Raw genomic sequence first — 13713 nt, forward strand, 5'->3', positions numbered from 1 at the left:
TGTAGCATTTGAATGACCAATGTCCGTAACTTATTCACACAATTAAATCAGTACGTCAGTCACAGATCGTCAACGTTTATATGAGTGACCGGCTTTTTGCAGTCCGGCCAATAATAATAATCACTTTGGACTATTTCTTTTGTGTGTGTATGTGTGTGCGTGGACACTGTCAGGGCTGGTTTCTCTCGTCTCATAAAAACGCAGTACACTACGTTCAAAGTGGACTTGGGGGTCCAATTAAGTGCCAATGTGTTAGATTAAAGATAAATGAAAGCTACAAAATACTATAACTCTTTAAATGACAGTGTTTAGACCCAACATGTTAATTTTATTGGGGGGGTTTGCTCACTAATGGAGAACTGCAACTGTATTTTTTTTTTTTTTTTTTTTTTTTTAGCAAAATCAACAGCAACCATCAAAAAAAAAAAAAAAAAAAAACTTTCTAAAGGAAAAACAGAATACAGTGAAGGCCATTTGTTTTTTCTTTCTCTCTTTCTTTCTATTTTTTGGGGCTGACATGTAAGGTAAAAGTGGGGAGAATTAACAGATTTTGAGTTTTTTTTTTCCCATAAACATTTCTCAAAGGCATGTGTGTTCTTCAAGCAAAAGTAATCTCATTGGCTGAGTTAAATCCCACTGGGTATTGCAGACTAGAGAGGAAGCTCAAGAGCACTTATACTTTACTTGAGGCATTTACAGATGCCTATACCTGACTATACCTGAGAAACTATCAAGAATTTATTTTTAGCCAAAAAAGTGTAGCGTGTCTTCATAAAAATATAAGCTGAGATGCAGCTGGAATTTGTATTTCAGCCAAAATGGCAAACCAACAAGCTTCAAACTCTGTAGAGTGATGGGGTGGGGACATTTGGAGTTCTGGCTTCCATCAGCGGATTCCTGGCCGAGTTTTGGATTACTTTAGTGACTGCGGTGCTGTGTTTTAATAAGAAATTATTTAACCTTAAGCCTTTGACTGAGTGCTTTTTCATTTCCTCATTGTAGTCAGGACCTGACTCAAGGGGGGATTGTAGTGTTTACCTCACAATATCTGGAAAACCTAACGCAAGCTAATGGAATTGTCCTGCATAAAATAATGCCTGAAAAAGCGCTGTTGTCGTTGATAGCAGCCATACAGAATTTATTTATTTGTTAAATATATATCCAAGTTTGATCAATTAGTCTTGTCTGCTTTGGGCCACTGTGACACCAGATGGTCAGTATTTAACAATCCAAAATCTCAGGTGCAGGGATTCAAACCTCAGGGGGGGCCCTGGTCCTGAAGAAGACCAATGCCGCCCACTGAGTCAGTGAACTCTACAGTATAGAACACGAGAGTTCGGTTATGTTAACTCTTTATCGCTGTCGTTTAGGGTTAAATCAACCATTGAAATTATTTCTGCTCCAAGTGTAGCTCTGCCACTAAGAAATGCTTTCAGGTTTAAAACTGCAAAGCATCTTGAGAGACTGGAAATCAAAGAGTAAAACAGTGTTGTGTTGTACTTATTGCATATATTTTTATATATTTCATATATTTTTTATATATTTTATTCCCTGTGTGTAATGCTGCTGTTACACTGCAATTTCCCAGTCTGGGATAAATAAAGTATCTATCTATCTATCTATCTATCTATCTACACACTACCTCTGTTTGTGTGCATCCATCATACCATGCAGGTCTAGTGGTAAGATTAATACAGATGTAGTGAGTGAAAGTTTGCCTCCTTGGGAGGTGTCCACAGGTTGAGTGAGAGTGTATCTGTGGTGCTGGTGGTAGAGCAGAACAGTTAAAAGCTACCAGACCTTCAACTCCCACACCGAGTTGCAGGTGAACGGTGCACACTTACAATAAGCACGCACACACCCGTTTTATGTGTGCGGACAGTGGCACCTTTGCACAGTTAAATAAAGAGCAAACAGGCACAAACAGAATTCACAACATGAGCTTTTGGTATCAAGGCAAGCACTGCTGCGCCCACTGACAATCTAATAAATCAGAAGTCAGGGGTCGTGAGCTTTGAAGCACAGCAAAGGGAAGGTGAAAGAAAACCAGAAAGAGAAAACGAAAATAAAAATAGCTAAGTTGTTCAAAAACAAAGAACGGAACAAGAGTGGCTACATATTTGTAAAGCATCATTATGACACTGCAGAAAAGCATTTTAACTATAATCATCATGCAGCGCTGTTTAGGTTGTGCTCATTGGAACAAACTCACACTGTGACTGTATGGTAATTAATCTGATGAGATTAGCATAAATGAACAGGTAGCTACTGCCATTTATTTTATTTTTTTTTATTTCATTTATACCCTTTATTTATTTAGGGGAATCCCATCAAGATCAAAATTTCATGGGGGAACTGAACATATTTAATAGATAATAGATAATAAGAAACCTCAATAAAATTTGAATAAAAAATGAATATACACATCCATAAGTATAGCATTGTCACCCATCCAACGATCTTACCCGGGATCTTACTCAGGGAAACTAAGCTGAATGTATTATTTTGTAAGAAGAGAATGCTAAAACGAATCACATCCTACACACGATACACATTTTTTTGTTACTGGCCACTGAAAATCAAAATGGGTTTTCCAAAGAGAGCAGCAGTATTGTGCCTTGAAACAAGGTTGATGAGAGCACAGAGTGAACCCAAACAAGTTATTTGTGAGCTTTAAAACAAGAGTCAAGAGCTGTGAGATGTCAGATTCTGGAGTTCAGTCACAGTTCATTTAAGTAATTATGTAACTTTTTTTGGTTGAATATCTCGAATTTGGCTGCATGAAACTGGTATGGTTTCACAAATATTAGCTTGGTATTCTAGCACTTTGAAACCACTGCAGCATATCTGACTGAAGCTATTTGACAAGTTAAGAGCGGCAAGAAAGTCACAGAGTAGCTGCACATTTGACATTAATTTCAAGGAACTGTAATTGTATTTGGCATTTGAGTGGAACACTTGATCTCTGATGGAGGTGAAGACGGAATGGAGAAAGAACACCTGATAAAACATCTTGATGTCCTGCGCGGCAGATAACTGGAGACTCAGACGTGAATAGCAAGTTTTCAGCTTTCAGTAATGTGGCAAGCGTGGGGACCTTTAGACCTGTCTGCATGTCAAATACCGCTTCCTGTTTGTGACAAGTATTTTCGACACCAGCGAGGGTAAATCATCTCATTTTTGGGGCACCACTTCTCAGTTTTAAGAAAAATATCAATTTTCCACCTGCCAGACTCCATTATTCATCCATGCCCTTCTGATGTGTCTTTTTTTTTTTTTTTTTTTTTCCAATGCACAGTAAAAGGAGATTTGGTTTTCATGGTGTGTGTGTGTGTGTGTGTGTGTGTGTGTGTGTGTGTGTGTGCGCGCGCATGTGCTCCTATGTTGCAGTGCAATTCTAGTATCAAGTATAACACTTACCCCTCCCACCAACACCACTAAAACCACAAATCAGATGCCATATCTGTGTGTGTATGTGCGGGTCTATCATTCAGACTCTTCCTGTATGAACTACCTGAACTCAATTCCCAGTTTGTCACAGTGTTTCCTGTCACATTGCAAAGGATCAAACTGAACAAGGAAATTGTGGACTAGATAAGTTCACAGCACTCTGAGCAGCAGTGATGGGGAAACCATTCGGTTAAGGTCTCGTTTCCCAGGAAAGCTTCCACTTCACTTTGGAGGGTTGTGAACTGTACATCGACATTATCAATGAATGCATGTGATTTATTGTGATGAATAGCCATCAATGATTACCAATCTTTTGGATGCATTGAGCTCTTTCACTTCATTAATATTGTATCATCTTGCTCCTGTAGCTTGTGCTCCTTTCTATCCATTCCTATTAAAAAGTGACCAGTTCCTCAGCAGTGCTGCAAAGTGTTTGCTCTTTGTGTAAATTGCTGGGTTTGGGTCTATTTTTTGACCTTTCCCTCTAAAGTGCAAATAAAAGAAATAAAATTACATTTGAATAGAATTATTTGAACTCCCTCCTGAGATTGAATTTATGCTTTTTCCTTTGCCAGTGTCCTCTGTGCTTCATTGTTCAAACATGTTCAAACATGACGTCATTCCAACCTCTTGAATGACTTGTCCCCATTTGTCACTATGTGCTTTTTGAATAGGTATTAAGATGAAAATCTATTTTGAAAACTACACAGGGACCAGCAGGGATAAGACCAGATACAATACTAATACATGCATAGCACATCAAGGCACAAGTGGACACGTGCACAAGCACACAATATATTATTGCTTAAACTCCCTTCGGGACTTTTCATTACCATCTCTGACTTTTATTTATTATGCTCCTCTCAGTGCTAGGAGAAAACTAATGTTGCTGCTTTTCATAAAGTCTCTGTAATGGATCCCTAATGGATTTGTCAAATTGACTAGGGAGGAGAGAGACTGCTTGGGGGGAGGGGGGATGAACACAAAGTGGTCTTTGATCAGTGTGTGTGTGTAAGATTACATGTGTAGTGTTTGCATGAACACTCTGCCCTGGTTTATTTACTCAGTTGGCCAGTTGTACAATGACTTGAACTAGCTCTTTACAGTAAAAATCACAAGGGAGAGTGGAGTTCATTATCGTGTTCTAATCATGCATTTCTGAGCATTGTTTCATACGGTCATGCTAAAAAAAAAAAAAAAAAAAAAAGAGTGAGAAAAGGATAGGATAAAAAAAGATTTAAAAAAATACAATGTAAAATAATAATTTGTTATTTGAATATGTTACAGATGAAGGGAATACTGTCACTTTGACAGTGTATGCTGCCACATAGTGTGATGTATTTGGCCTTTGAAGTATGACATGCTTCATCTCAGGAACTGACATGGAGTGCACATCAAGCATCATGTCGAACTTGTTCAAATGTATTTAAAAAGAAAGCTAAGGAGAACATTAGAGGAGGCTTTGACAAAATACTTTGACATTAAGGTGACAATATGTCCTCAAAGGCAAACCTGAAAACTGACTAAGCTGTGCACTTAGAGAATTACATGGGTATATTTAAAGAGGTGATTCAAAGAATAAATCTGATTGATCCAGCTTGACATTTCAGGTAGGTTCTTAAAACATTTGGGAAGTTAATGCTTTGCCTCAGTTCTTTACTTTGCTATAGCATACCAAAAACAGACGAAAGAAAGTGTACACTAAGTATAGGCTCCGTTTTCTCTCTCCAGTGCCGTAAAATCATGAACTGTGTTTAATGTAAAGCACACAGTTCATCTACCCTGTTTTGTTCAGTTATTTTCTCCCATTGGCCTCCCTCCCCTCCATATTTCTCCCTCTGTCTATATATATCTTTAACCTGCAACCGCTTATCTGTGAGGGCAGCAGGGGATGCGCTGGCCACCCCCCAAGTTTGGGGTCCACCCTGGACAGGTCGCCAGTCTGTTGTAGGGCCAACAAACAGAGACATGAAAAACACACACAACCATGCTTAACTCATCAAAGCAACTCCTGTTTAACGAGGGGATCAAAATAAGTATGGATAGTTTGACTCGTGGTTGCATTTTTCACTGGTTGTCACTCCAGCATGTCACAGGAAATTTGCATACAGCTTTGAATTGGAAAATACGCCAGGTCACATTTCAATGAGACCTCTGAGTGCTGAATCAGAGGCGAGAGTCACAGCAAGAGGTTCAGAAAGTTTTAATCACGGATGGCAGGTTGTGGCTCCTCTAAAAGAGGGTTTTATTTCTGAATCTACAAGTGGGAACACAGCAAAATGAAACAAACAGAAGAAAAAGTGCCAAAGTATGGCTTCAGTCTGTTGTGAAAATGTTCACATTTGTGCACGCTCACAAATTAAAAGACAAGCAGAGCTTAGTATGTGCTGGTTTATACCAAGAAATACAGATTGACTGATATTATCGAATCATGTTCTGACTCTTTGTAAGATAAGGAGAGAATGAGAGACGCTGTAAGACACACACAGTCTCAAGCGCACAAACACACAGTCAAAGTGAATTGGAAGTAAAGGTCACTGGCTGATAGCAAATGTCTCCAAGTCACTCCAAGATAATGAAACAACCAACTCATTTTAGTTTTGGTGCCAGCAAACCTTATACTGTCAACCCACTGCCAAAACAGAGGTTATAAATGTAAATTAAAATAAATAAATTAATAAACAAAAATAAATGAATTAGTAAGTCTGCCTGAAACATCATTGCCACATTCCAACACCACATGCTCAGTTTGTCCATTAACCAAAGGTCATGCTGACTGTGTGTTGCCAAGCAGTCAGTCAGTGTTTTGCTTTTGCTCCCTTTCATGAGAACAGCTCTGAGTGTTATAAAACAGCAATTTACATCTATGCAGGTCAAAGCAGCAAGAAGGAATATGCCCATCTGACTGCCAGACCAAATTTATACAAGTGTAAGGGGAAGAAAATGTTTTTATTCAGCGAATTCGTGTTGAAGGGGGATTGAAATCAAACAAAATCCCCATCAGGAAGAATAAGATTCTGTCACACCTTCATTTCCATCTCAGTTTTCATTGTTTTTCAATAATGACAGAGAGAGATGAGATGAGATGAACAATCCACAGGTGTGCCCTCTGTTATAACCCATATGGCATTTAGCGCTGTTGTATTCACCCCCGATCCACAATTAATGATCTGACTGATCAGTTCAGATGTTTCAAAAGGCTGACACTCAGATGAAACTGGAACAGTTTCTCTACGGCAGTCTTTCATTTATATGAGTTACTGGATTAATAGTAGTGAGTCAACTTGAAACGATAGTTTAGGTTTTTTGACATAGTTTGCTTACATTATACATATTACTGTGTCATCTTCTAAATTGCAAACAAAATTACACCATGAATTGAGTTATGAATTGCCTCTGAGTTTAGTTTTGGCCGTAGCCATCTCAGTTTCGTTTCAAGCCAAAACAAAACATTTGGGCGAGAGGTTTGGGCTGAGGAGGAGTGAAGGCTGGGTCTTGGCCTGCTTTACACTCCATCCTGATTAACAGGTAAGTCATTGTTTGCGGTGTAGTCTGTCAACCACACTGCACTGTAGTCATTAAATTTTAATTTCAAATTCAATTTCAGTTTCAATTTAGATTAAAAAGAAATTATTGCCCATCACATTGTGACTGAAAAATATCCCACAGTTGGGGCTCAAAAATATGAAACACCTCAGAGACTTGAAATTCATGAGACAAATTTAAAAAAAAAAAAAAAAAAAAATCACATTAAATCATACACACAGCACCATCAGCAATGGAAGCCTGTGTGCAAGGTTACATCATAAGTGGTGCCTATTTTGCTTTGTTTACAATGCGCACTGCAGTGGGGATGAAAGAGGGTTTTTTTTTTTTGCCAGAGGCACCGTGAAATGGCTGCCTGAAGATAGAAGCTGAAATAAATTAAACAATTAACGCTCAATCGCATTGTCTGCGTTATCGTGCATTTTCCTCTAAATTAGACCATAATGTGAAAAATAGGAGATCGAGTACTTTGAAAAAATAAAGGCAAAAAACAAGCCATAAAAGGTTGACTAAGGTATTGTGAGAAGAAGGGCCGTTTTCCCATACATTTTTATTCCTGTCTCCCTCTGATGGTCATTAGAGAGAATGTAATTTAAAGCCCCTTCTGCACTGGCTTGGCTGTACTGCCCCACATCTTACGCCCAATTTCATATATGCTTCATCAAAACTCTCTACCCACAACTATAAGCTGTTGTGGTAAATTTGGGTCAGAGGTCAGATGATGTTTCTCAACAGTTTGGTGTCTCTTCTATTTTTTTTTTTTTTTTTAATTATTATTATTTTATTTTTGTTACACAATGAGTTTATAAGAAAACAATTATTGTGATTAAAATGTTTGTATAAGCTATAGGTAGATTTCGCCTTAGCTATAAAACAGCACGTGTCTCAAGAGTTAATGGCAGTTAAAATTCTATTGTTTTGCTATTTGCAATGGTTTTTAAGTCCATATTAACAATGCAGAGCAGTTCTCATAAATCTGTTTTGATCAGGAATCAAATGAATGCAAAGAAGGTTTACTGTATGAGCTCACCTTTCCGATTTATTTCATGTCAAAATAAGTGCTTAAGGTACCACAACGTCTACCTCAAAAATATAGCTTGCCCTAAATAGAAGGCAACAGAAGGTTTTGAGTAAAGTGCCTATTTTGAGAAATACTTACTCTGAGAAAGATTTCATTTTTCCACATTGAGAACTACACAACACTGCAAACACAAAATGACAGCACATTATGAATTTCTTCCAAAAAAGAAAAAAAATCCATACATTTGTTTTTTTTTTTTTTTAGTAAAATGAACCCTTCAGAAGCATGTAGTTGTCATTAAGCTGCACGACATATGCAGCATTAGGAAGCTGCTGATGGCTAGATGACAAGTTAAAGGTGCATCGAAGTGACAAAGCAGCTGCACGCAATTAAATGCTGCTGACAACCCAAGCGTTTTGCTTACATTGTTACACAAGGATAACAAGGTACTTGAGTTTTCCTTTTCCTTACATGATGTATATATTTTTTTCCTTTGGTTCTTATTTCCTCTGTATTAAGTAGCCCCTAGGGTGTGAATGATCACGCAACGTACATAGAGTTAACTGTAGATGTTAGACTTCCTAACGTGGGTGCGTTACTCATATGTTTTAGAAGCTAGTAACTTAGAAGTCAGAGATGCTCTTTTTTTTCAAATCTAGTAGCATGATTACTCACAATATGTCACAGCTCACTTTTTCACATCACAACTACAGCCATATGTTGAATTTCATTCCGTAGCTGCTTCAGATATCACCACATAGAACCTGATTGTGACACGTCAATTATAAAACTTTTGTTGTACAACTTGTCGAACACAGACTTTGAAGAAGAAGATGGAACAGCACAACTGTGGTTGTGACAGACGGTGGCTTTAAACTTTTCCATTCAGCTACTTTGTTGGTGCTCTGAATGCAACCATCCAAATGCCACTGAGCTCCATTGTGCTGTGTTGAGCTGTAGCCAATATCTCAAAACCTCAACAAAATCACACCAACGTCATTATCTTGTAGAATAGGAAAGGGAGAAAAAAAATATCCCCTGGTGTCTTTTGGGCTTTTAGACATGGTCTCTCTCCCACACTCACACATACATACATGGCCTTGAGGTATCAGCTTGCCTTTGTGCAGAGTGAGTAGTCGGTGCCATCCTTATCATTGCCTGATGATAATAAAGAAGGTGGGATGCTTTTCTCCCACACAGAGAGCTGATAACAAAGAAAGTGCTGGACTGTCTGAGATACTGCTCTGCAGACCAGCCTCCCATCCTCTCCATCCTTCCACCCCCTGCCACCCACCACCCCCCCACTGCCCTCCCCTTCTTTTCCTCTGTTCCCTTTTGTTGTTTGAGAGACAAATCAGATCATGTTGCCAAAGAAAAAGTGAATTGATGACCAGTGATATTGTGTGCGCTTGCAGGTAAGGAATGTCAGATGGTATTAAGAAAAAAGCTGAGAGAGAAAAAGAGGCAGGTTCAAAACAATGCCTGGAAGCTGGAAATATTAATGTAGCGTTTGTATAAAGCTTGCTTTTATAAAGTTCTTTCAGGTAGTATCAGAGATAGAGACGTAAATGTAACAAAAGAAATGTGTGAAATAAGATAAAAGACAGACATTTCATGATGTTTATCAAAGTAATTTCAACACTTTCTTTTTTAAAAGATTAAATTAAAATATGGTGTGTTATTAAATTCCCCATGGGCAAAGTGAAAGTCAAAATAACTGTACAGCAAACTGATGAGGTTGGAAAACAGGGTCAGAAAGGTCAGGCTTCTAATTTAACTGCCGTGCACCACGCAACACTCAGTACCCGAGGGAAAACTATGTAGTAAACAACTGAAGATTGACACATTTCGAAAGCACTAAATGAGCATAATATAAAAACTTGGCCTGAGTTTTTGACTGATTTCTTTTTAATCTGAATCTAAACGACCATGCAGGTCATTTGTTCCTTCCTTTCTGTAGCAGAAGTAGCTGAGCTAAATAATAAACATGCGGTTAAAGGTTGTGATTTGGTAATGGTTTGGCTAGATTTAGTTAGTAATAATGCTGAGTAAAAGTAGAAATACAGACAGCAGAGAAGGAAAAAATAAAAATAAATAATAAAATAACCATGGATGGGTCTGCAGTTTTCGGTGAACAGGGAATAGAGCATTGGGATAAGAACGCAGCCCTGAGGAACGCCGGTATTGAGGGTGACTGCGGAGGATGTGTGACGGCCCGGTCTGACCTGCCACTGTCTGATTGTTAGAAAGTCCAAGATCCAGAGACAGAGGTAGGTGTGAATTCACAGTGTTACTGTTTGTTGACGAGAGTGAATAGGCTGAAGGAATTGAATGCTGAGTTTAAGGCAATAAAAAGCAGGGATTAGCAGGAGATAGGTAGGAGCTGTGTGTATTGGTGGATATACAGGGCAACTGTTCGTGCACAAAGACAACCAACTTGGTGATGGAGCTGCTGTAATCCACCGCCCTTTGGTGTCACCCTACACTGACTTTTGCGGTACAGATTCACTGAATTCATTTTATCTTTATTATTTCTTCTCCTCTAACATAAGGCCCAGATATTCTATAAGATGGTTCAGTTTTTAACTTTTTTTTTTTTTTGTTTTATTAGTGTTGCAGACATGTTCTGCATCAGCTGTTTCCACTCAGCTGGAAAACTTGATGGCCCACTTCTGAACTCATAACATCACCAAAACAAAAAGCCCTTCCCAAGAGCACTTTTTATTTGACGAAAAACCAAACATTCAGGAATGAACACTATGGAAGCACCACAGTGGCATCACAGCAATGCTAAAAATAACATTCTTACGTTCATAATGATAATTTGCTTTCCCACTTGTGAATTCTGGGAGAAAATGTATATAATTGAGCCCATCTGTAAAATTCTGTACAATCATGAGATTTCTCAACCCCAACTCCATTCCCTCTTTCTGTTTAATTATACTTGTTTTTTGTCCTCTCATCTGAAAAATATTTTTAGTTGTACCATAAAATGTATAAAGTAAGACACCAAATTTAATTCAGATGTGGACCAACCAACAGTGTAACCTCAAGAATTACAGGGCTAATCTGGCTAAAATCCATCACGTTTAAAAGCACCATTCAACTGAGAATAAAAAAACAAAAACAAAAAAATCCAAAACAAACAACCAACCAACCATATAGCTGCAATTTAATCTATTCTAATCTAATATGTTTAGATTTGGTCATTTGCCCATAGCAGTGAGGCTCTGTTGTAACAAGATTTATGAGGCTACTGCAAAGCCAACACGCACATGCACAGAATTTAAACAGATGCTAGCCTTAGAGCATTTCTGTTATGATTGCAGTAATTGAATTTATGGTCAGAGCAAATATATTTGACCCTCTGTAGTCTGACGGACAACAGGAGTACTTGTTTAGTCTAATAAGTATACGTAAGGTGAGCAGTGTGACTTCCTTCAAACCCTCTGCAGCATCTCTCTCCCTCCCTGTAATTGTGTCTTCATCATCTCCATCTTGAACTTCTTGAAGCATTCCTGTCACATCACAAATCTCCCAGCAACCTCAGCTGGTGACATGGTGGTTCCCTGGAGAATTCGACTATTCGACAAATATTAATAAAAATACGACAGCCTCAACCTAGAAACGCAGTCACGCAACATCTTTTGTGGCTATAGAAGAGTTCCACCAAAACAAAACAACGTGGCTCCGATGATGTCATCAGGCAGATATGATTGAAAGAAGATGCTATTTTATGTCGCACTGTGGCAATTTTTGGTAATTTAAAACCCGACAATTTAGTCTATGCTGGATTGATTGGTCAAACTTATCAAATGCATTCCTTCAAATTCTCTAACTTTCCTTTTGCTCTTGCTCTTTATGCTCATGGCTTTCTGTGCATTGACTAAAAGGATTATAAGCCACATTTTGGTCCAGAGAACAGCTGCACTGTGGAAAAAAATGTCTTGGAGCGTAAAGTTTAGCGTAAGACCAAAATAAAGCATTTTAGCGAATATTCTGCAGCTGTTGTTGAATTATTTTCTTCCCACATCTGTTGCTAGTTTCCTAACTTTGGGGAAGTTCAACACTGAATGCCTGGCTCCCTCTTTAAGTAGAAGTGGTATTCCTTCAAAGCAGTATTCATTATATAAAATTACTGCTTTTGAAAATATCATTGTCCCCACAATTATCATTTAAATGATCCACTTACTTCTTCTCTTATGATACAATGTATGATAAAGCATCGACTGCTAATGTGATGAAAACTACATCATACAGACAAATGGTTAAACTCTCTCTCCTTCTCTCCCTCACCCCCCACCTCCCCCCTCACACACAGAGGAATACAGTTGTTACCCGATGCCTGCGGCCGCAACACCTGTTCAATTTCCACCTCCGGCACGGTGTCTGTCTGTTTGTGTGTATTGAAAGGCACAAATAAAGTAACAGTAAACCATATCAGGTGGCCAGCATTGTCCTGCAGGGCCTTTAACTCTCTCTGTTAATGAATATTACTGCGGCGAGTCCTCTTGACGACGGTGCACAAATACTCTGGATGCGCTGTGAGCTTGGCGTGGTGTGTTGCATGGTAACTGTGCACCTTCATGCTCACTATCAGCTCCCTTCACATGCTTATTCAGTGAATCAGATGAAACTGAACTACAATAGCCTGCAACACCAACCACAGGTCACTTAGTTTCTACGGCCACTTTCACACATCACTCATAGCTGCAGCTTGCACAGCACTGTGCTTTCATTCAATTCCCCTTGCATGCATTTGAATCAAGCTTCCAGTGCTCATTAAAAAGGGTGAGAAAATTGTTAACTTGTTTACTGGACTCCATCCTAGAAGAGCAAAGGTTTAATGTAAATTGATTAACCTGAAAGCCTCTTAGATCAGGGTACGGCTGGCAGCATGTAAATGTGGGCGCTGATGGATGACAGGAAGACAAACAAAAAATTCAGTTTGGTAAAATCAGAACCAGGCATACACGCTCATACATCCCGTTTAAATCCTTCACCTGTGAGCAAACCTTGCAATTACCTTGTGAAGCTGAGTTGGTTGAATAGCCGCAGTAGTTTTCTCAGTCTGTGCGTGTCTCAAAGATGGATGAAGTGGGGGGTGAGGGGTGAACAGGATAAAGGCCACTGTATCAGCTTCTTCTCTGTGCTGCTGCTGCACACCTTTCTTGGGCTACAACACTACCACAGACTGCCAGAGCTGCCTGGCTGTTTACCTGACACTCTACCAGACTAACAAACACAAAGCTTGGTCTTTGTGACTGCCTGGCTTCACCTTTCTGACTATTTGCCCATCTACATGAAGCGTTAAAAGCCCTGGCTGCGGTTTAAGTTCAACTGTTTGCCTGTACGTGAGCTTCCCTCACCCTCTCAGTGTACTGACATTAGCATAGCCCTTCCTCCTCTTGTACCTGCACTCATCTAACCTGTTTGGCAGTGTGGCGCCTGCATGTGTGTGTGTGTGTGTGTGTGTGTGTGTGTGTGTGTGTAAGTGGTGTGTGCAGTTACATAAAACTACTCTGGTTCACAACATAGAGAAGACCAATGTGCACACACAGACACACACAAACAGAGAGAGACAGCAAATACATGGCATAGTGTTGCAGCTTTCTGGGAGAGGCTTATCATATGCATAGACCTTAGACCAACATTTTCTACTGCTACACTATTCCTAGAGAAGAGAAGATAACACT

The 13713-nt window shown here is 39.1% G+C and overlaps 1 protein-coding gene across 3 annotated transcripts in view; it reads right to left on the reverse strand.

Moving 5' to 3' along the window:
• naaladl2 (N-acetylated alpha-linked acidic dipeptidase like 2) overlaps window positions 1–13240 on the reverse strand; it is a 308720-nt gene extending 295480 nt beyond the window's left edge. For all 3 annotated transcript variants that reach the window (XM_029500987.1, XM_029500986.1, XM_029500988.1), the window contains exon 1: window positions 13044–13240. The gene's annotated coding sequence lies outside the window, so the exon portion shown is untranslated. The remainder of the gene's footprint in view (window positions 1–13043) is intronic.
• Between the last annotated feature and the right edge of the window lie 473 nt (window positions 13241–13713).

This window comes from Echeneis naucrates, chromosome 4 (genome assembly GCF_900963305.1).
Source record: "Echeneis naucrates chromosome 4, fEcheNa1.1, whole genome shotgun sequence".
Lineage (NCBI taxonomy): Eukaryota > Metazoa > Chordata > Actinopteri > Carangiformes > Echeneidae > Echeneis > Echeneis naucrates.